The 23,917-nt window shown below is 41.1% G+C and overlaps 1 long non-coding RNA gene across 1 annotated transcript; it reads left to right on the top strand.

Annotated features, from left to right (window-relative positions):
* Positions 1-517: 517 nt before the first annotated feature.
* On the top strand, positions 518-15,447 carry LOC137211626 (uncharacterized). Its single transcript, XR_010937164.1, has 3 exons — positions 518-801; positions 3,917-4,041; positions 15,317-15,447. It is a non-coding gene; the product is annotated as an uncharacterized lncRNA (long non-coding RNA).
* Positions 15,448-23,917: the final 8,470 nt, after the last annotated feature.

The following is a 23,917-nucleotide window of genomic DNA, read 5'->3' as shown; positions in this document are numbered from 1 at the left end:
TATTTCAAACTAAGAAGAGAGCCAACCATAGCGTTTAAAAAGGGTGAAAAGGTTGAAAATTTTAAAGGTCTTTGTTGAATGGATTTATGACTAGGACCTTGACCGTTTCCCAGAAACATGTGATTAACCTAAACTAATCTCTCAAGTCTAAGTAAAATTAACTTTTGCATATTTACTTTTTACGTGGCTTTATGCTGTCACTTCTAGTGAGAACTAGTCAACTTGCTCAATCAATAATAAAAAAATCTATATTCTCATACTTGAAGGGAAATTTAAATAATTACAACTGCATGTCCCGTTTCATGGTTATACCGGGATAAATGATTAAAAACAACCCCCCAAATAGAAACATATCCAACAGAACATTTAAGAATTATCTTCCTTTGACCTTTTATTATTTAAAGAAAAGATGGTAAAGTTTGGCTGGGACTTTGCAGTCAATTATTTTTAGAAGGAACTGGGGGACTTCCCTGGTGGCGCAGTGGTTAAGAATCTGCTCGTCAATGCAGGGGACACGGGTTCGAGCCCTGGTCCAGGAAGATCCCACATGCCGCAGAGCAGCTAAGCCCGTGCACTACAACTACTGAGCCTGCGCTCTAGAGCCCACGAGCCACAACTACTGAGCCCGCGTGCCTAGAGCCCGTGCTCCGCAACAAGAGAAGCCACCGCAATGAGAAGCCCACGCACCACAACGAAGAGTAGCCCCTGCTCGCCACAACTAGAGAAAACCCCGTGCATGGCAACGAAGACCCAGCGCAGCGAAAAGATTTTTAAAAGTCATAAAAGGAACGTGGAGTTGAGGTTAGTAGCTCATGGAAATTTGAGTCCAGTGGTGTATCAGTCAACTTTGGCTAGAAAACAACAATAAGAACTCAGTGGCACACGGTGTCTCACTTATGTGTCTGCGTGGCAGAAGGGGGGCAGGACTTCTCTGGTCTTGGCTGGGATCAGCTGGACTTGGGCTCCAGCCACAGATTCAGATCAGCTTTGTTGCAGGTTTGTCCTCAGGGACCAGGAACCAGGAGACTAGATGGGGAATATGCTCATGAAGGGGGAGGGATGATCCCAAAGAGGATGAAGAAAAGCAAACGATGCTTCTCAAGGCCCAGACTTGGAACTTGCACACTATCCTTTCCACGCCCCCATCATTGTAGGTCACATGTTCATGTGTTGGAGAAATATACTCCTCCCACAGAAGGTGGGGAAGGAGAGACGGACTGTCCCTGACTAACAGTCTAATCTAACACGAGCAATACATATATTGTACTTCATGTTCCTATAACGATGCCATAATCACATCAACCTCATTGCTAAGTTCTCTCACTTTTTTTCTCTTTAGTGTTTCTCATACCTCTTCAGTGTTCTCCATTCCTTGGTTATGTGTGTAACATACTTTCCTTAAACTATTACAGTGGATTTCCTCCCTGTGTTTCAGGCACCTTACCTGTACCTTCTACAAGACTGTCATTGTTAACTTTTTAACATAAAATTTGGACATATTATTCCTCCCCTTATAATTCAATGAACTCTCCATCCTGACAGGGGGGCAGACTTTCTTAACATGGAATAAATGACCCTGTCCGTCTAATTTGTTCCTTTCCCCTCATCCCTTTCCCGAACCAATTTCCATATTACGTTTTAGACATGCATACTCTTCCTACGATCTCTCACACGCTCCAGGCCCCTGCACCTGCCCTAGCATCTATCCTCTCCCCCTGGTCCATGGGTCAGAATCCTCGTCATCCTTCAGCTGCAGCACTTGTCTGAAGCTGTACCAATCAGGCAAGGGTAATGTATAGAGCAGTAACAAATGGCGGTGGCTTCTAACCACAAAGCTTGCTTTCTTGTTCAAATATATGTTCATTGCTGGCTGGCTTTGGATCGCTTCCTTCCAGGATTCAGTCTGATAGAGTAGCTCTTATAAAATGAGACATTTCACCATAGGGTAAATGAAAAGGTGGCATGCACTGGCTCTTAAAACTTCTGCTTGGGAGTGACCCATGCCGCTTCCACTCATTTTGTTGGCTAAAGCAAGTCACATATCCACGTCAGAGTACAGTAGGATGGAGGTGAAAACCTGTTCTTCCGAGACAGACACCTGAATGTCAGCTAGTAAGTATTTTGAAGAATAAGAAGATACACCACAGAAGCTGTCCTTTTGTCTTCCTATTAGACTTAAAGATTCCTTCCACAATGTAACAACAACAACAGCAATTAATATGTCTACTTTGTATTTAAAGGCATAGGGGTGTATATAATACATACATCTTCATGGATCACCCAGTTCACTGATACACACATTTTCTACTTTCCACTCAGTGGTGTTACTCAACTTTCTGCCACAACGTAACAAAGATCCCTCTTCTTCCAGTTTGCAATAACATTTACCTCATTGCCTGCCAGCCTTCACCTGGAGCTTGATGAATGACCACAGGCTTCTATCGACAATTTCTTCCAGGCCCTCAGGCTGTTCCTAACACTTTTCTCAAAGCCCACTGCCTAGTTCCAAAGCCACCCCCAAATTTTGGGTTCGTATTTTGGCAATGTTCCACTCTTGATATTAATATATGTGTTAGTTATATATTGCTCTGTGATAAATTACTGCAAAACTTAGCATCCTGAAAAAACAAACACTCATGATCTCAGTTTCTGGATGATCTAGCCAAGAATGTTTCTAGCCCGGGTGTTGAGAGTGCCGCTTGGTTTCTTCTTTCTGCTTTCAGTAAGATGCAAGAAGGGAGAGAGAAGCTAAAGAAAAGGCTGTTGATTTGTTTTAATTATTGTTTTGAAGATTCCCAGGGTCTAGCACAGGGTTCAATGCATAGAGGAAAGAGACTCGAATAAAAATGACTAACTGAATGAATGAATAAAAATGTAACCAAGATAGTAGGACATGGAATGTACTCTGTATGATACTGCAGTGGTGGATACGTGTCACTACACGTTTGTCAAAACTAATAAAATGTACACCACCAAGAGTGAACCCTGATGTAAACTATAGACTTCAAGTGATAATGATGTGTCAACACAGGTTCACTAACTGTAACAAATATTCTCCTCTGGTGGGGGATGGTGATACAGGGAAGCTGCGCCTCTGTGTGAGGAGAGGGGGTGTGGGAACGTTCTGTGCTTTCCTCTCAATTTTGCTGAGAATCTAGAACTGTAAAAAATCAAGTCTATTATCTTTTTTTTTGTGGTAAACGGACCTCTCACTGTTGTGGCCTCTCGTGTTGCGGAGCACAGGCTCCGGACGCGCAGGCTCAGCGGCCATGGCTCACGGCCCAGCCGCTCCGCGGCATGTGGGATCTTCCCGGACCCGGGGCACGAACCCGTGTCCCCTGTATCGGCAGGCGGACTCTCAACCACTGCGCCATCAGGGAAGCCCCCTGTTATCTTTTTTAAAAATACCACTTGGGGGAAAATCTTTTAGCCAAAATAGTCTCACTTAAGTCAGTATATACTGAGCATTCAGTTTTGACTGTTATCCCTGTGGCTCTGTTCCTGACCAAATTTAGGTGACTCTTGGAAGAGTCCACCAAGGACAAGTTTAATAATCAGAGGGACAGAAGTAAGAGGGTAGACAGGGCGACAAGTCCAAAGCCCACACTGAGTTTTTTCATTCCAGATCCTCTGATCCTAGATTGAATCTTTGGGTTTGGGTACCAGGTATGCATGCGTCAGTTCCTGGGACCCTTTTAAATTAGTTTATAATAGCATAGTACCATTTCAGTAGCTTCCCTAGGTTGGATTCAGTTGGTCAGTTGGCCCCTTCGTGCCTCAAAAACAGATTGGGGTCGCGGGTGTTTCTGTGACAAATTTGTTCCTTTATCAATGCCTTTGAAGAGCAGTGGGAATCAGCCATTTGGGACATCTGACTACCTGTTTTATTCCTTCCTGCACTGTGAATTTCTGCTAGGGCTTGTCAGATTTCTACTACTTCTCCCAACCAAGATGTGGGAGAGTGATGCGTCTGCACGAAGAAAAGGACACCGTGGAGACCTGGGCGAGTGGGACCATAGCCTGCAATGTGGATCGCCAATGGTAAGTTTAATGTTTTACTTTACTCTGGGAGCACACCCAAGTAAGGGGATTATAATCCTTTAGCTGTGTTTTCAGGTGGCCTATGTTCCCTGGAAGGTCAAGGTACAGCCTATGAATTTGACCTGATGAAAGTTACTAAAGACAAGGCGTTAGAAAAGAGTCAGAGAAAAGGGGGAGCTTAGTAACACCTGGGATGACTGCCTTGAACCCCACAGTTATCTACCTTCCTAGGAAACCCCAGGAGTAATGTTCACCCTTAGTAATTGTAGCTAAACTGGAAACTGTACTAGACTGGAAATTATGGGGATTCCCCTGGTTGTAGAGGAAAGAGTCCTTTGGCTTCACCTCCGCCTGATACCCTGCTAGATGTGACAGCAATGACATCGGTTGCATGTATGGGTGGAGGGGAGTGAGAGACAGTTTCAGAGATAGGAAATTCCATTATGCATTCGGAAGAGCATTTCTTCTTGCTTGTTTATTCCCCACAGAGAACCAACGAGAAGCATTTTTTCTCCTTGTAAAATCAATGCCTTTAATTCTCTAAAATATATGGATGAGAAGGGAAATAATTTACTGCTTGGGCATTGGTTCTTGTCAAGGTGACAGGGTGAGTGTAGATGTGATTGACAAATAACCATACAAAAATACTAGTCTTTTTTATTGACATTAGGCTGACTCTGGCCAATTTAGTCATGAAAAGCTAGAGACATTGCATAGCCATTGTGCTCATGCTTTCTGGTGGACCATCTACTTGTATGACCTCAGAATAAGGTCATGAAATGTGCCAGAGTTGGTGGAGAAAAACTTGTGTCTTTGAAATTTAAGAGCATTTGTTATTCCCTCTGGTGGCCTTTCTGAAATTCTGTGAGTAGGACTTACCTAGTTTGATTCTTCAGTACTTGGAAGTACTGAATAGTTTTTCTTGGAAGTGACCAGATGGAAAAAATTAAAAATGTTTTAGAAGAGCTATTAATGCTGGGTGGATTTTTTCTAGAAGCCTTTTTATTTTTATTTAGATTTCGATCAAGAATATTTATGAGATTAATATTAGCTTATCCAGTGTGATAAAACGTGTTTTGGTTAGAATTTTAAGCCATGGCTATATGCATTGATGGGCTCGACCTTGTTTTTGATGATCATCTTTACCTCTTGAGCATTTGGAAGACAACAAAATGAAACATTTTCACGACAAGTTTTGCTTCAAATGGCGTAAGCTATTGTCTTTAAAGATATGAACCTGAAGGAGCAGTGATATTGTCTCCAGAATCTTGTCATAGAGGACATTTAGTCCCATTTATGTTGCCCTAATGGATATTTCTTGGTGAAGAACAAGCACCGAATGTATAACGGGGAGCCCTCAAAGAATGACCAGGTTTTTTTTTTTTTAACTAGACTTCTTTTCCTAAAAGAGCAGTTTTACAGAAAAATACTGAGTAAACCCAAAGAAATTGGTTTTCTTCTTAATATTTTGTAATCCTATGCTGTCAACCCATCTACAATTAGATAAAGTTTAGGTGTTGAAATTCTCAAAATTTCCACAGAAGGGAGAACATTTTGTAATATTTGCATGGTGCAGACACAAATGCTGTGGAGTGGACACAGAAAGAGCAGGCTTCTCACATCCAAGGAGACGCCAAACAATTGGATGCTCTGTGAGTGCAGGCGGGTGCCTTGGCCAGAAGAGCGCATCCAGGAGTTAGTGTGTTCCCCTTACAGTTTTACGAGGCAGAGGTTGCGATGTAGAAAGAAGAGAAAAAACTTTGGAATAAAGCAAACCTGGGTACAAATCATTAACAGCTTCATCTTCCAGAGATTGCCGAAGCTCTCCAAACATCTGTTTTCTCATTTCTTAATTTCTGAAAAATTTCTGTGAATAAATTTTTACCAGAAATAAAAGAGATGTTGGGAACCAGAGTATCTGGTGGGGTCACCAGGGTTGTCTTCCACTTGACCTTGGTATCTGTATGGGTTGGGTTTATATTTCATTTGTTAATGTCAGTCACCAGAAGGTACTCATTTGTGGGTCACAGTTTTCTCCATGCACTCATACGTTCAATAACTACTGTTATCCTCCAGGAATCGTACAAAGGACTTGTCAAGGTAAGTGTTAACCTGTTTGAGAGTAGAAACAAAGTATCCCTTTTAATCATAAAACATAGGTAGAGAAAGAAGTGAGGATGTCAAAGAAAGAAGCAATTATTTGTGTACTGTGTTTGTTTATTTCATGACATTTCCTTCTAGCAGTTTGCTTGCTTAATGAAAGCAGAGAAGACATGATACCAGGCCTCCTCGCTTTGCATCCCTGCATTCCTCCAGTTTCCAGCCCCTCTTGGCAGTGAAATTTCTTGTCTCGTATTTACAATTGAATTCTTACTTCAACACTGCCCTTGTGACTGTAGTGGCTGATGATGGAGCATTCATACTGTTTCTCTTGGTACAGAGCCAATCACATAAAAAGTGCAGTGAGATCATTAACATCAAGTACAAATTCACATGTACCACGGATGGGTAGAGTACCAAAAGGAACCGAGAGAACTGTCAGAAAGAATCAGCCCAGCAGAGGACTGTCCATCTACAAAGCATCGTACGCAGCAGTATTTGGATTATGATGAAAAGTTCCACCTCCCCAGGTAGAGTCAGGTAGCCCCAGTTTTCAATTTTTTAATGATAATTTATAGGGATTGGTACGTTCTGTGTATATATTTTTTAATTATCCAAATTTTAATTTTGGAAAAGCAAATCAAATTGCATGAGTTCCTAGAACTGTTCTTTATGGTGCCTCAGTGTTCAGTTACCCTGGAGGTGGTGAGGTTAACGCTGACCGTCAGTGCTGGAGCCTAACTCTTCTGGTCTGATCTTCCCCATGGTTAATCATACCTGGAAGCAGTGAAGCTACAAAGGCTACAAATGATCTGTTCCGAGGTTTCAAGAACATCTGGTAGTTTTTAGTTTTTCTTTCCTCATATTTCTCCAGTAATGTATCTTCTTTCAATGCAGAAACACCTTAGAATATAGACTGATGACAGTATGAAAGCTCTTTGGAACTGTAAATGCTGATTTTCCAAGCTGCTTTTTTTTTAAAAGAAAAATCTACATATATGTGAAAATGCTGAGAGGAAACAATTAAAAGTAATGTCTATTTTATTGCAACTAAATTTTACAGCTTTTCAACACAGCAACTCCAGCAAGACTTGGAGAGACATCGAAAAGACTCATAAAATGCCCTTAAATATCCATTTGAAAGTGAATTTGTTTGTGGCCTTTCAGTGTTGCCAAAGAAGGGAAATTTCCTGAAACGTTTGCCGATTTTTCCTCAGACTCAGGGTATAATGTCCTAGTTACTGAGATCCTCTGGAAATTATTGAGGCAAACGGCAACTTGCTCATTTTCACTCATCCAGGAAATGAAATATACAAGCATATCTTTTATGATGTGGCAATGAAAACACTGGAATGTGTTGACTGATTCCTTAGAAAAGTCAGGTGGGAAGAATGTCCTTTTTTAAGCTGCTGGTATCTGATATGTTCCCCCAGGTAAACTCGGTCACAGACCTAAGACATCTTAAGAGTTCATTGGTATGCCTGCCCAATTTATAGATTCTATCAGGTTTTCTGAACCTTGGCTCTGTTGATATTTGGGGTCAGATAATTCTTTCCTGGGAGAGGGAATGTCCTGTACCTTGTGGGGTGTTTAGTAGCATCTTTGGCCTCTACCCACTAGATACCAGTAGCCCCCTCCCTGCTAATTATAGCAACCAAAAATGTTTCCAGACATTGCCAAATTGCCCTTGGTTGAGAACCACTGCTGTAAATCTTAAAAAATAAAAATAAAACAACTTTACTACTTCCAAGACTTAAGATGTTATCTAGGATATTAGATAGATAGATAGAGTGAAAGATAAAGATAAATGTAGATAAATGTGTATGACACATACACATGCATATATACAGAGTGCACACTATGTTACTTTAGTCTTATGTATATGGATACCTACATAATGAGTATAAACATGTATTTAGCCTTATACATCTATCTATATAACAAAAAGTTGTGTCTTTCATGTACAGTTTTCTACGCCCTTTGATCTTTTAAAAGAAACAGGATAAGCTTAAAAATGATTTTCTTCTGTGTCTTAAAACTCTTGCAATATGCAGGACATGTGTGTTTTGAAAAGTGATTTTAATGTGTGGGCTGCCCGTTCCTTATTGATAGAAACCATTTCTTGCCTCCTACCCATCACTCTCAGATCTTAGATGGGAAGATTATGCTCCTGGGCTAGCTTCATGAGTGATCACATCGCTGCTTTCAAATATGCTTGTTGGTGGTACAATCTTATGTGCAGCTGTCCCCAAGAGCTACCCGACAAGTGCCCCCTTGGACTAGGTTTTCCATCTTTGCTCTCCCAACGTTTCTTCTTCCCTTCTGTGCTATCGGTACATTGATTCCGATCAATATACCGATAGCATGGTGTATTGTACCATGGTATATGGTATAGCTCGCTCAAAGAAGCAGTCAAGAAAGCAGTGTATTGAAAACAAAGCCGTGAATCCGACCAGAAAGGTACTCAAGGTAAGTAAGAAGATGGGGTTGCATTTTTATGATGTGTGGGCAAAAGTCATCCTCGAAAAATCTGGCTCTGAGGCCAACCATTATTCCCTTTGGGGGAAGGTATCATGCAGAAATCTCTTGATTTGGGGAAATCTCACAATGACGTCTGTTGTCCTCGGCGCTTTACTCAGGAACACGGACCAAGTTTCAACTGAGAGAGAATGTTGACTTAACGCAGCACCTTTCTCTGGGCCAAGTTGCCTTCTTTGTAATCTCTCAAGTGGTATATTTAATTTACATTTGCAATAAAAAATATGTGAGGATAGCATTCAGCCCTCAGATTAATTATTTGGGTTTTCTAAATTCGGGAGAATTGACTTACTGAAGCAGATGTTTCTGAATGTTATCGCTTTACTGAAATCTCCACAAATTGAAATCCCTTTTAGACTTGCATGATTCAGGAGTCTGATAACCTGAAAATAACCATCCGATAAAGTTATTACACCTTACCTCCATGTCTCTGATCACATATTTTCAAGAAAGCATTGAAATTTGTACCAAAGTGCTTATGCAGGTGGTCTCTTAAAAGCTAGGCTCCCTCATGGCAAGTGAGAAAAATAACTGTCGTAGACCTAAGACTGTTGCTTGACGTCAACCTAAACGGAGTCTGTGCTCCTTACAAGCCCCTGAATGTTGGACAGCTTTGAACTGTGCATGTGTAAATTCCCTGTGAACCTCTAATTGAACAAAATTGAATGCCCGTCATTGTAACTTGGAGCTAATTTCATTCGTTAATGACTATACTGTCTGCAAAGGGAAGGCAGATGTTAGAAGAGCACTAACAAGGCCAAGTATGTTGAAATGTATAGAGGAGGACTGTGTGTCGGTAAGAAATGCTGTTTCTTTTTGGAAATCTAGGCTGCATGCTTACATTTCCCTTCTTTTCTTCTTTCACTGGTACCATATAGACTGTATACATGGACACCAACATCCATTGGCCGCTTCCTGGGTGATAAGCTAGAAACGAAGCAGCAAACCTTTGTCTCATTTACACTCACAGCTGACCTGAGAGACTAGAGGGACTTTGGTGGTTACTATCGCTGTCTTTTTACCCTGGATTCTAGGGCATAAGAATCCAAGTGCTTAAATGTCTCCTTCATAATCACCAACTTATGAGGTGATTGTGGCCAGTTCTTTTGAAAATATGAGGAAAAGACAGAGCTTCTTACCTACGGTTTATCTCTTGAAACTTGAAAAAAACCACCAGGCACACTAGGACTCCCCCATTGAATAGGTCCCATGCAGTCTGCCAGCACTGGCTAAACCAAATTCATTCCCTCAACAGTCAACAAATACGACATTGCTTGTATGTGGAATTTGTTTTTAACATCTTTATTGGGGTATAATTGCTTTACAATGTTGTGTTAGTTTCTGCTTTATAACAAAGTGAATCAGTTATACATATACATATGTTCCCATATCTCTTCCCTCTTGCGTCTCCCTCCCTCCCACCCTCCCTATCCCACCCCTCCAGGCGGTCACAAAGCACCAAGCTGATCTCCCTGTGCTATGCAGCTGCTTCCCACGAGCTATCTACCTTACGTTTGGTAGTGTATATATGTCCATGCCTCTCTCTCGCTTTGTCACAGCTCACCCTTCCCCCTCCCCATATGCTCAAGTCCGTTCTCTAGTAGGTCTGTGTCTTTATTCCTGTCTTACCCCTAGGTTCTTCATGACATTTTTTTTTCTTAAATTCCATATATATGTGTTAGCATTGTATGTGGAATTTTAAAAAATGGTGCAAATGGACCTATTTGCAAAGGAGAAATAGAGTCGCAGATGTAGAAAACAAACTTATGGTTACCAAAGGGGGAAAGGTTGGGGGAGGGATAAACTGGGAGATTGGGATTGACATATACACACTACTGTATATAAGATAGATAACTAATAAGAACCTACCCTATAGCACAGGGAACTCTATTCAATACTCTGTAATGACCTATATGGGAATAGAATCTAAAAAAGAGTGGATATACGTATATGTGTAAGTGATTCACTTTTCTGTACACCTGAAACTAACACAACATTGTAAATCAACTATACTCCAATAAAAATTAATTTAAAAAAACAGCCAACAAATATTTTTAGTCATCTGCTATGTGCTGGGAAGTGTCCTGAGAACCAAAAATATAGCAGCAAACCATAGAAACAGTTCTCTGCCCTCAGGGAGCTTCTATTCTAGCGTCAGGTAAGGGGAGAGAGGCTGTGAGAAGATAAACCAGTAAATAGAAAAAGATGACTTAGAGAGTGATAAGTTCTATAAAGAAAATTAAAGAGAAATGGGATGGAAAGTGATGGCCAGGGTGTAGAGGAGACTTTAGATTGGGTTATTAGGACATGACTCTCTGAGGAGGCCACATCTGAGTTGAGACAGAAAAGACAAGAATCATCCACACATGTGGACTTAGGGGAAGACCGTTCCCGACGAAGGGAATTGCAGTAACGGCCTTAAGACCGACGTGAGCTCGGTGTCCTTTATGTATAGAAGAGAGCCTGTATACCTAGATTCTAGAGAGTGAGATTGGGTACTGCTATGGATGGAGTTATGTACTTCCGTCCCACTCCCCAACTAAAAAAAAATGTCATGCGTTGAAGCCCTAGCCCTCGATGTGACTGTATTTGGAGATAGTGCTTTTCAAGAGGAAATTAAAGTTAACTGGGGTCATAAGGCTGGGTCCCTAATCTGATAGGACTGTCTTCTAAGAAGAGAAATGACACCAGAGATCTCTCTCTCTCCATGTGGACACAGAAGAGGTTCCATGGGGACACAGTGAGAACGTAGCAGTCTGCATGGCAGGAAGAAACCCAACCTGCTGACACTTTGATCTTCGACTTCTAGCCTCCAAAACTGTGAGAAAATAAATTTCTGTTGTTTTAAGCCACCCAGTCCATGGTATTGTGTTAGGGGAGCTCTAGCAGACGAATACAGGAGCCTAACCTAAGGACTAGTTGAAAATGAGGCCAGCGTCCTGTTAAAGAATATACGTTGCACTGTGGTTCAGAAGTTTTGATTTATTCTACATGTAATGGAATGTTATTCAAAAGGAGAGTCGATGTGGTCTAATTTATACTTTAAAGATGTCACTCTGGCTGCGATGTGAATAAACAATCATTTGGTTTGGGGAGCGTAGCAAGAGAGAGACCAGCTGGGAGCAAATGTTAGCAGCTTAGACTAGGCTGGTCACGGTAGAGATTATGAAAGGGACAGATTTCAAGATGTGTTCTGAAGGTAGAATCAACAGCATGATGTAGTATACTGAATACAGGGTGCGACGGTATGAAAGAACTCCTCAGACAATTATGGCTTGGTCAAATGAGAATAGGGTGGTTTTACTGAGGTGGTTATTTTCTCATCTGGGGAGGAATAGGCTATCAGAATGGAGTAGACAGGGATTAAGAGTTCTATTCTAGTTGTAGTAGAGATATCAAAGGGGAAAGTTGTATACAGTGGGCACTCTGTATCCATGGGCACTGCACCTGTGCATTCAACCAACTGCAGATCAGAAATATTTTTTCAAAAAAATTCCAGAATGTTCCAAAAAGCAAAACTTGAATTTGCCACATGGCAGCAACCATTTATATAGCTTTTACATCACATTAGGTATTCTAAGTTATCTAGACACGATTTGAAGTATACGGGAAGAGGTGCGTAAGTTGTATGTAAATACTGCTCCATTTTACATAATGAACTTGAACATCATGGATTTTGGTATCTGTGGAGGCTTCTGGAGCCAATCCTCCACCAATACTGAAGGGCAGTTGTTTATAAGTTTGGAGCTCAGTAGAGCAATCTTGAGTTGGAGATATAAATTTGGGATTTATTGGCAGGTGAAAGGTATTTTAAAAGGAACAAAAATTAAATTTCCTAAGAGCAGAATGTAGGTAGAAAGGAATCATGGCTCTGTGACCCAGATCCAGGTCAATCCCATATTTAGAGATCTCTCAAACAATTAAAGAAGAGTTAGCACAATTCTTTACAACCTCTTTCAGAAAATACAAGATGAAGAAGTAGTTTTCAACTCATTGAATGAGGGCAAAACTACCTTGATATCACAACTAGACAAAGACATTACAAAAGAGAAAAGCTATAGACAATATCTCATATAAACTTAGCTGTAAAATTTCTAAACAAAGTATTAGCAACTTGAATCCAGCAAAATATATGTTAAGAATATGCACTATGGCCCAGAGGGCTTTATTCCAGTTACACAATGCTAGTTAAATATTTGAAAATCAATCAATGCAACCTACCATATCAACAGCTAAAGAAGAAAAATCACCTGATCGTATCAATTCATAGAGATAAAACACATGGCAAAATTTAACACTTACGTATATTATGTACAAATTTATTTATTATGTATATTATGTATATTATGTAAAAATACTTATGATATTTATATATTTTTAAAAGTATATGTAAGGGGGTTTCCCTGGTGGCGCAGTGGTTGAGAGTCCGCCTGCCGATGCAGGGGACGCGGATTCGTGCCCTGGTGCGGGAAGATCCCACATGCCGCGGAGCGGCTGGGCCCGTGAGCCATGGCCGCTGAGCCTGCATATCCGGAGCCTGTGCTCCGCAACGGGAGAGGCCACAGCAGTGAAAGGCCCGTGTACCGCAAAAAAAAAAAAAGTATATGTAAGGGGACATGACAACTAAATGCAATATGGTATCCTGGATAAGATCTTGGAACAGAACAAGAACGTTACTAATGAAAAAAAAGGAGCCTGCTGAAATCTGACTAAAGTCTGGAGTTTAGTCAATGGTGATGTTCCAATGTTGGTTTCTTAGTTTTGACCAATGTACCACAGAAATGTAAGGTGATAGCATTAGGAGAAACATACCGGGTGAAGGGTGTATGGGAACTCTCTGTACTGTCTTTGCAAGTTTTTGGTAAGTCTAAAATTATTTCAGAATAAAAAGTATATTTAACAAACAATATTTTACAATTTAGGCCAAAAAATATCAAGTTCGTAAGAGTAAATAGAATAATGTGTAAGAGCAAAATTTTAAACGTGGTTGAAAGATAATAAGATCTGCATGAATGGAAAGGTATAAGAAGTGCATTCATTAGAAGAAGCAGTATGATACAGATGGCAACTTTCCCCAGATTTCAACAGAAATAGCAATAATATCCTGGGAGTGACAATTTGTTGGTCTCTGAGTAATAAAATTAAAAACAAAAAGAAGGCTAGGGAATTTAAACGTAAATGATTAATTGCAGAATACTTTTAACGAAAGATTTAATGTACTGGTCACCATAATTATTAATTAAGTGTCATCATTTCAGTTATTTACTCATTTCATGAGCAAACATGCACTGAATGCTTTATGACCCACGTGCTTTGTAGAGCCATTCTTCAAGAAGGAACACAATTGTCTACCAAATCGCTCCTCTACCCTGATAGCAATCCTCAGTACTATTTTGAAGGTAAATGTAGTGAGATCAATACACGTAAACCTAAATTACAAAGCAAATTTATGACCAGAATAAACAGGTACTTTCTCATCTCTTCACATCTTTGGTTCTGTATAGGTAGAACTTGAACATGTTTGGTGTGGAGCTAATCAAACAAGACTGAGGGCAAGTCAGGCGGATGGAACAACTAACTAACTGCAAAAGGCAACCAGAGAAAACTATTCAGTGATCAGTCCTGAAATAATAGTGCTTTTAAAGACTCCCCATGTTCCAGATGGTGGGCTGGGGCCTTGCAGGCAATCCATTCAACCCTTTCCATTGCCTCGAGAAGCCATGATCATTTATGACTCTGGTACAGACTAGGAAGTAGACTTACAGAGGTTCCTTAATACATGGACACCTGTAGAGCTAGAACGTGGTGAAGTTAGGATTCGAATCCAAGTCTAGACTGTCCAACTCTGCTTTATCCTTCCGAACTGACCCTGTGATAAGAGGCTGCTCTGTAGGACAAGCAATAAGTCTCAAATATCTGGGCAGCCAGTGAGCCTGTTTGTTTAGGTAAAGGTGAAAATAGAATCATTCTCATTTTCTCTTGATAATAGATCCCTGAGTCATGGAAACTCTGAATACAAATGCTTTGGAATTCAGTTGAACTGTGTTTTCTTCTTTTAAAAAAGGGGGGCGGGGATTGAATTTCAAGCCAAGCGATTTCTGGAAAGAGTCACGCATGCAAGGCAGCGCTAGTACTCTGGAGGTCCCGCCATATTGGGACAGGTCCTAATTGGCGGAAAGAAAGGGAAAGATTCATAATGAATATAATAACAGGGCGAGATGGAACAAAAAGGACTCCTTTCTCTTTTCCTTCTAATCAAGGGCCCTGATAAAAGACACACAGACACATAGCAAGAGCCTTCCAAGGTTGAATCACATTCATTTCCAAACCTGCTGTCATTTGAAATGTAGGTTCAGAGAAATAAGCAACCAACAATCAAACAAAATCCTGTCATCTTGGGCCAAATTCTGAGCTGAACTAAAACAGGATATTTTCTAGAAGTCTATTAAATGTTTGGCCAACATGAAACAATCCTTTATTTGTTATAAAATGATTCTTAAGCTCCCACAGCTTCAATGATACTGACAGGTTTAAGTAAAGAGACCAGCATGGGGGAGAGCGTCCATGACAGCTCTTCAAATTGAATCATGGGAAATGCAGGGTGGGACCACTTTAATCATCATTTATGTTATTACAGGTGCCCACTCTGATGACTCGTTGCGCTACTGCCTTTGATCTCCACTATAGAAAATGCTCTGCTCCATCTCAAAAGGGATTGCCGTGTGCCCCATTAGCTGGCCTTTGGATCAAACGAGCAGCAGACCTCACAGCTAGAATTCCACCGTTGGCCATTCACAAAGAGATAAATTGTAAGTCCTTTCCATCACTTCCAAATATTTCTTTCAACAGAGAACAATTTTAAAAAAAAATCTATTAGCTAATTTTGCCATCTGCTCTGGTTACTAATAAGGTTTAGAATTCGGGCCTTAATCATAAAGTGTCCTGCCAAAGCCCTTCCCCACCCCCCACCCCCAAGCTATTGAAGGAATAAAAAATTAAGCCTGGGTAGACGTTGTAAAAACTGTTTTTAATGTTCGCTTTATGCCTTTGCTGCTGATGGTAATGATACTCCTATCTGCAGTTCAAAGCCCGATTTTAGCTAAGGTTGCTGCTACTGAGCCGTGATCAGTAGCAGGAGGTCTTTAATCCCTTTTCCGTGAGGTTTCTTTCTACTGTGTATTATTAGTCTGGGGGCCAGTAACATGCATTTCTGAGGTAAAGGAAAGGTGTTTTGCCATCGTAGGAGACAATAAATATAACTGGCCCGTGGAAGGGTAGAAAGTGTGGCTCATTTGCCACTAGGTTTTAATTATCTAAGACTAAATTAAGGAAGGCAGCTGTGGTAGAGTGGAATAACCTGGGACTTGTAGTCAAGGTCCTGAGACCAAAGCCACAGTGTGTCATCTGCTAGTTGGTTATCCTTGGGTAAGTCCATTCAGACCTCGCAGACTCAGCGTCCTGTCTCTTATCGGAGACTAATCACAACAGCTTATCTTAATGAACCGTTGATTTAGTACTGATGAGACTAGTTTGTAAATGGTAAATCCTGCACAGGTGTTGACTAAAATAATGACTGAGCCCCAAGCCCCAAGCTGCGGGGGGTTTGGGAGAGTATGCTAAGGAGCTATTAAATAACACAGCACAGAAAGATGAAATACCTATTTGTATTTGTTTTCTACGGCTGTGTAACTCTGTGGCTGAGAGCAGTACGCATGTATTATCTCACGGGTTCTGTGGGGCAGGAATCTGGGCTTGGCTTGTTGGGTTGTCTGGAAAGCTGCAGTCGAGGTGTTGGTCAGAGCTGGGTCCTCATCTGGAGGCTTGACTGGGGTGGATCCGCTACCAAACCCAGTGCGCTGGCAGGGTCATCTCCGTGGTTGTAGAACCCAGGTTCTCTGCTTCTTGCTGGCTGTTTGCCAGGGCTGCTCTCCGCTCCAGGAGATTGCCGTGGTTCTTTGTCATGTGGCCCTCTCATCAGGCCTTCTCACAACAGCTTCTTCCTTCGAAGCCATCGAAAGAGAAAGTCTTTGGCATGAGGCTGCTAGAAGGGCAGTTTTATATCAAGTAATATAATCATGGCAGTGACATCATCACCTTTGTCACGTAACTATTTAGCATCATCACAGGAGAGACAGCGTCCTCTGCAGTTTCTGTGGATCGAAGTAGGTTACAGTTACCGCCACACTCCACGGGAGCAGATTTCACAAAGGCGTGAACACTGGAAAGCGAGGGTCATGAGGCTGCCTTAGAGTCTGTCCACCAAACGGTTCATTTTCAGGTCTCTAGATGTTAAATGTACACATCAGAGCATTTGTTCAATTTCTAGACCACAGAATGTAGGCATCAACCTTCCTACCTTTTCGACAGACCTGACTACAGAAACTAGCAAATAGTCATACAGAAATAGAATATGTCACATTCCTGCAAAGTAGAAAATACACAGAATATTCTACTTAGCCAAAGCTGGGTGTCCGACCTCGCTTTTTCTCCTCTAAAACAAGATGAAGATCATCTTAACTTCGATGAAGTTAGGTCGTTACAATGAGGGTTGCCACTGGGACCGGTGATGCAGTCATTCTCCATCACCATTCACGTCGCCCCGGGCGCTGGGAGGTTGAGCATTGTGGATTCTGTCAAGCCCGTTGAGTGCCCGTTGAGTTCAGCCAACGGGAGGCCGCAGCAGGACTGAGGAGAGAAAAGCCAGGTCCCTTGCTCGATCATTTATTCCCCTCCCTGTAGGATCTGCTTGGGCTGCCTGGGTCTCTCTGAGGGCTCCGTCCCCGCCCCCATGTTATCCTCACAGGGCAGTCTCTCTACAGGACCCTCCCATCAGGATTCAGTAACTGCTCTCTTCCCTCGTCCATTTAGGCACAGATAACAATTTGGATGTCCCTAGCCCTGGGGTGCTGCCTTGATTGTGTGTACCCGTGTGTACGTGATTTCTCTGAATGCTTCCCACAGCTTTGCTAATAATTCCTGTATTAAATCTTCCTCAAATTACCGTAAATCGAGCATGGCATTTTTTTTTTTCTTGCAGGACTCTGGCAGATATATCACTCAAAGAATTTAAGTTTTATAAACACAGGGGTTTGTGCATAAAGGGTAATAAAAAATTGTTGAATGAATGGGAAAAGAACTCTTTGCCGGTGAGTGTAGTCTTTTCCCCATTCAATAATTCAGTAATTGAGGGGCTTCCTGTTCCTTGTGGCGTTCTAATGAGAGTCAATGTGATGGTTCATATTTCCTGGAAAATCTTCCTAAAGGCTCGAGATGATAAATATTGCTTATTCCAGAAGAGATAAGGGTGTTGATTTTTTAAAACTTTCTCCTTTACTCTTATCCAGCAAAGAGTTATGGGGGGGAAAAGGCAAGATGTGTATGTTTACAACAGAACCTCAGTGCTGACTGACATCTGTGCTTAATGATGCCACGATCCACATCCGTCTTTGGTGGAAGAAGCAACAGTGCAGTAGCAAAGGTTGTAATATTAAAGAATTGTTATAGCATGCTAAAAAAAAAAAAAAAGGACAAAATAAGTGAGAATATTGGATAAAGCTAAAATGTTAAAAAAAAAAATAGCCATGCTATAAAGAAAGTCTAGGTAAAAGTATGTGAGGTGATAGAATAAACACTTGAGGACGTGTGAAATGTTTGATTTTTAAAGATAATTAAAAGGGAATTTGGCTGCATATTCAATATTGCCTTGTATGGATGAAAACCGGGTAACTGAGTGATTAAATCAATAATTTTGAAGTCTTGTTACAGCTCTTATGGTTTATAGGACTGTGTCATCATGTTCTGCTGTTGATATTTGCTCAGTGGTGTCTGATCAATGAGATCTCACTGAGATTTCTCAAACATTTGTTTTAATCACAAAGATAGGAGTCATCACAGCTGCAAGTAGGAACTAAGCAGCGGCCGGATTCCTGGGCGTTGTCTACATTCTTTTCTCATATGAGTTTTGACATTACAGACACGAGATATCCTGGATGGACAGAGGGCTTTGGAGTATGAAACCTGTTTCTAGACATAGAGTCATTTTGTTGGTTTGTTTGCCAGCTCAAGGGCCCCTTTTCTCTCAGTCTAATTCCTGTACTGCCATAAAAGTAGGACGCAGCATGTCAAGGCTGAACATCTGCTCCTCTATAGACATGCAGTCTGACTTTTAAAAGAGCAAGGACCCGGCTCTGGGACTCTTCGCAGACATCCTTAGTTTTTAAGCTGTATTCTGTACGCTCAGCTTTATGTCATCTTCTAGGAAGGCGTTTTTATGGGGAATCCATAGCTTACCTATACCAGAACTCGGTTAGTTACTCAAAAATAGTAAACACGTACATCCTGTTCTATGAACGTCTTCAGAGAACTTTTACAAATTTTTCTTTTCTATTTTTGAAATCCTGGTTGGAAACCTCTGGTAGCAATCGTGGCAGAGGTACCCTTGATGTAGTTCTAGGACCAGAGTCCAGAGACCTGTGATCCAGTCCCAGCTCTGCCACGATTTGACTGTGGAAGACGGAGCACTTTCTCTCACAGAACTTCATTGTCAGCTTCTAAAAAGTAATCATACGAGAGCCATAGGTTCACCTGCAGAATAACCACGATCCGTACAGTTTAAGATTCTCTAATGTGTCTGATTTTAACTTGCTCACAATACACTGAAGTTTAAGCTCGTTTTCATGAAACTTCCTTTTTTCTTCATTTTATTGAAGTATAGTTGATTTACAATGTTGTGTTAACTTCTGCTGTACAGCAAAGTGACTCAGTTATATATAGATATATACATATATATGTATTCTTTTTCATATTCTTTTCCATTATGTTTTGTCACAGGATAGTGAATACAGTTCCCTGTGCTATACGGTAGGACCCTGTTGTTCATCCATCCTGTATATACTAATTTTCATCTGCTAATCCCACACTCCCAGTCCTTCCCTTCCCCTCCCTTCCCTTCCCCTCCCCTCCCCTCCCCTCCCCTCCCCTCCCCTCCCTTCCCCTCCTCTTCCCCCTATGAAACTTCTGAATTAACCCATTCAAAATATTTATTGAACATTTGCTCTGTTCAGAGCGTTAGATGAGGTAATATAAGCGGAAGAAAGCAGCATAGTTATTGAGCCTTTTTTTTTTAATGTTCGCTCTCTAAACATGGTCACTGCTTTTAAGGAACTGGTGAGCTATTAAAGAGAAAGGCCATGTTTGCACATAAACCTGATGCTTGCCAGGGGGTGAGAAGAGAGGCTGGGACCAGCATCCAAAGACATAAAAAGTCGCTGTGTGTCTAGGAACCACGGTAAGAAATACAGTAGTAGCGAATGTGTGATCATTTACTGTGAGCCAGAACCTGGGCCAAGTACTTCTCACAGGTGAAAACAGAGTTATTACCTGGGTACCATTATATGCTCCATTCTGTGTTAGAAAGGGATATCACAGAGAAGTGAAGTGACTTCCCAAGGCCACAGAACTAGACAGTGCTAGAATCAGGGTGCTGAATCAGGCTGCTGTCTGCAGTAAACCCACTCCTTTTCAGGTATGATCAAGACGCTTGATGTAGTCCAATGAAAGTGAAATTATTTTCAACAAGTGACATCAGAGAAGTCTTTATAATATTCTATCTTTTGGGCCTTTTCAGTGTTTCTCAAAGTTATTTTTTTTTAATCCCAAGACCATCTGTCTGAGAATCACTTGGGTGAACTTATTAAAAATATAGGCTCCTGGGCCCTCTCCTAGACCTATTAAATCACAATTCTGAGACTGGACAAGGAAATCCAAATTTTTAACAATCTCTTTGGTCTATTCTGATGTACACTAATGTTAGCAAATTCTAAGGGAAAGATTAGATTTCAATACGTGAAAAGTTGAACAACAGTTAACAAAAGTTATCAGTTCTAGGTAGAGAGAATATGAACAAAAATGTGGCATCCAAAGATACGCCATTCTGGGGGTTTGAAAGCAAACATTTAGCAGGCATGTAGGGTGTATATAAGGAAATAGCAAGATACAAGTGTAGGTCTTGAAAAAGTACAAGTCAGTCTGCTTTGAGCTTTGAGTAAAGTTCCTAGGGCAATGGACTTTATTGGGCAATCAAATAGAGACATTTGGGGGGATTTTTGGATAGAAAAATAGCCTATTAAAGTAGAATTTTAGGCAAGTTCATCAGGTGGCCATTAGGATGGGTGGGGTGTGGCTAGATTGGCAAAGACCTTACGTAATTGGGGCTCTTAAATGCCTGAATGGATGGTATTGATGATACTGAGTACTCAGAAAGGAAGGGAGTAAAGTAAAATGCATTTTGGGGAAAAAAAAATCACAGTGTGAAGGTATTTCCTGGGTTAGATGTGAGAGAAGTCTGAAAGATAAGAGCTTGGGTATCTGGATGTCGGGAATGACGGAGCGGCATATGAACAGGAGGAGAGTCGGGGGCAAAAGCACGGGCTTGACGGCGGGTGGTGGAGAGTCCACTTTGACACACATTCGTGGTGCCAGCCAAACACAGATCTTCGTGTCCAGTCGGCAGTTCGTAATTCGAGACAGAATTAAAGGAAAATGTCAGCAGTTGAGACGTAGATTTGGATGTGCTGTGCGTGACTAACAGAAGCAAATGACAACGCGTAGAGGATTAGAGAAACAAACCCGGGACAGCACCTGGGGAATCCTTTCACTGCTACAGTGGAGAAGAGATTGAGGAGGAAAAGATGCACTTTTCTGTCGTCAAGAAGAGTTAGACAAAAATATAGTCTGAGGTTAACCTTAGGTACATTCTCGTCTTAAACAGGGGTGCGAGAAATACACGTAAATGTCTCAAAATACTACCAGTCGCCCCTGCTACGAGCGTGCATTTCCAGAGAACTTACAGTTAAAATTCAGATCCAATAATTTCCTGCTCTGGTGACCATGAACACAGAAGTGGATTTTATCCCTCTTAACAATCACAATAATAAATTAAGTAGCATTTGAAAGCACCAAGAGAGGAAAGCACACGTCAGATCAAAACTGTTTTATTCCCAGAGCGCACTCTTGCCTTAAAGGAAGGTGCCTAAAGCAACCCCATCACTACTGGAGATGCGCTCCCTCTGAATCAGCTGCTACTTGGGGCCAACTGTGAAACATTCAAAAGGAAAGTCTCATCTTTCTGAGTCATGAGATTCTTCCTCTGAACATACCTTATCATCAAGAACTTCAAAATTTATTTTCAAGTCCAACCTGGAAGCAGAACCAGTAACACAAGTCGATACCAAAAGCAAAAGGGAAGCCACATTGATAAAAACGTCAGAGCTGCCAAGTTCATAGGGTCCAGCTTTTGGAGAGGATTCAGGGAGGTCTTTCCCATCAGAACCAGTTTCCCCTTCTTCTTCGTTTCCCTTCCATGGACTCTGCCTCTGGGCACGTGAAAGTATCCTTCCATGCAGTGGGGAGTTAGTTTACTTGTGCATGGGGGTGAGGCAGCCGTTGATAAATATAAAACCCCATCATTATCTCATTTTGGTGTATTCTGAGATTTTCCTAAACAGATGTCATGGAAAATTCATTGGGAAAGAACAACTTGTTGCAAAAGTAACCCACAGATTTTATCTTTCTCTTTTCCCTTAAAAGTTCAAAGCTGCGAGGAAATGACTTAATTGAGATAGGCCTTAAAGAAAAAGAACTTAAGGGTAATTCATGTGTCATTGACTCAGTAGTATTACGTGAGTGGGGTTGGGTGGAAATTTAAATGCTCTCAGTGCCCTGTGATCACGTTCGGCACTTCAGACGTGTTCCATTGTCTTACAGTCCTCAACCCTTCTCATTCTGAGTATTGCTACTCTTCCTATATGAAGAAGATGCCACCGTGAACAGAAAGGCAACTTTGGGTTTACTTTTCTAAATAATAGAAATAGACTGGTTTTCCCATGAACTATCGAGAGGCCTTCCTCATGCCTCTGATAACACAAAGAATGCATTTGCAAAGAGAAGAGTGGGTTCGGGGATAGCCCAAAGGACAAAGAGATGGTATTGACCATTTGAGAATCAAATCCTTGACTTTGATCGTTAGTTAAGTGCTATTTGAACTTGTCACTAAAATGGAGAAGTATTTCTAAAGGCCTGTATCCTGGGCTATAGTTTAGGGTAAAACTGGAACCATTATTATGGAGTTACAACTAGTCATTTGAGACATGTCTTTAAGATATGCTTTCTCTCAGAAGCCAAGCCTGGATGACCGTGCAAGGTGTCTGAGAATCAGCAAAATCATTTTTCTTTATAATTATCTAAAGAAATACCCTTACCCTTCTCTGACTAGTTAAAATTTAAAAACCTGCACACAAACAAAACATGATACAATATCAAGGGATGTGACGGTGTGGAGCAACAGGAACGTTCCCACTTCGCTGATAGAAATGCGAGATGCTGCAGTCATGTCGGGCGGTAATTTGACAACTTCTTTTAAAGTTTAACACATATTTACCATATGACCCAGCAATTTTAATCCTTGATGCTTACCCAAGAAACATCAAAATTGGGGTTTACAGGAAAACCTATACATGAATGGTCTTCGCAGTTTTTTCATAATCGCCAAAACCTGGATGCAATCCAGATGTTTTCCATTCAGTGACTGGATAAACAAACCGGGTTACATCCACACAATTAAATTGATGTGCTAATCAACAAGGATGAATCTCAAATACATCTTGCTATGTGAGAGAAGCCAGACCCCAAAGGCTGCCATACGTCCTCTATGATTCAATTTCTAAGACATTCTAAAAAGGGCCAAGTTATAAGGAGGAAGGACAGATCAATGGTTGCCTGGGAATTATGAGTGGATCAGTTGACTGCAAAGGGCCAGTGTGAGGGAATTTGGGGACGTGCTAAAACTTGGAGCATCAAATCTCACAGAACTATGTACCACAGAGAGTGACTTTCACTGTATGCAAAGTTAAAAAATATATATATATATATATATATATATGTATATACACACAAATACTACAAGCTTATTCCACAGCATATCTTTTTCAAACTGGAATTGAAATTCAGTAAAAGAGCTTCAACTTACGTGTACCCCCAAAAGAAGATGCTAAAAAGAGTAGAGAAACACTGGGTTTGCTTCTTCGTTAAAAGTACCAGTCTGAGATGTACTTTGGGGGGATTTTCTGTGTGGTCACACTGGTGTCTGGCTCTCCTACCCGTGGCACATGCCTTAAGTACCTCCAATTGCTTTCTTACTCTGACTCCGTGATAATCAATGAATCATAGATCTCGGGAGAGA

The sequence above is a fragment of the Pseudorca crassidens genome, chromosome 19 (assembly GCF_039906515.1).
Source record: "Pseudorca crassidens isolate mPseCra1 chromosome 19, mPseCra1.hap1, whole genome shotgun sequence".
In the NCBI taxonomy this organism is placed as follows: Eukaryota; Metazoa; Chordata; class Mammalia; order Artiodactyla; family Delphinidae; genus Pseudorca; species Pseudorca crassidens.
The sequence above is the reverse complement of the archived record's forward strand: the minus strand, read 5'-3'. Positions and strand labels throughout refer to the sequence as shown.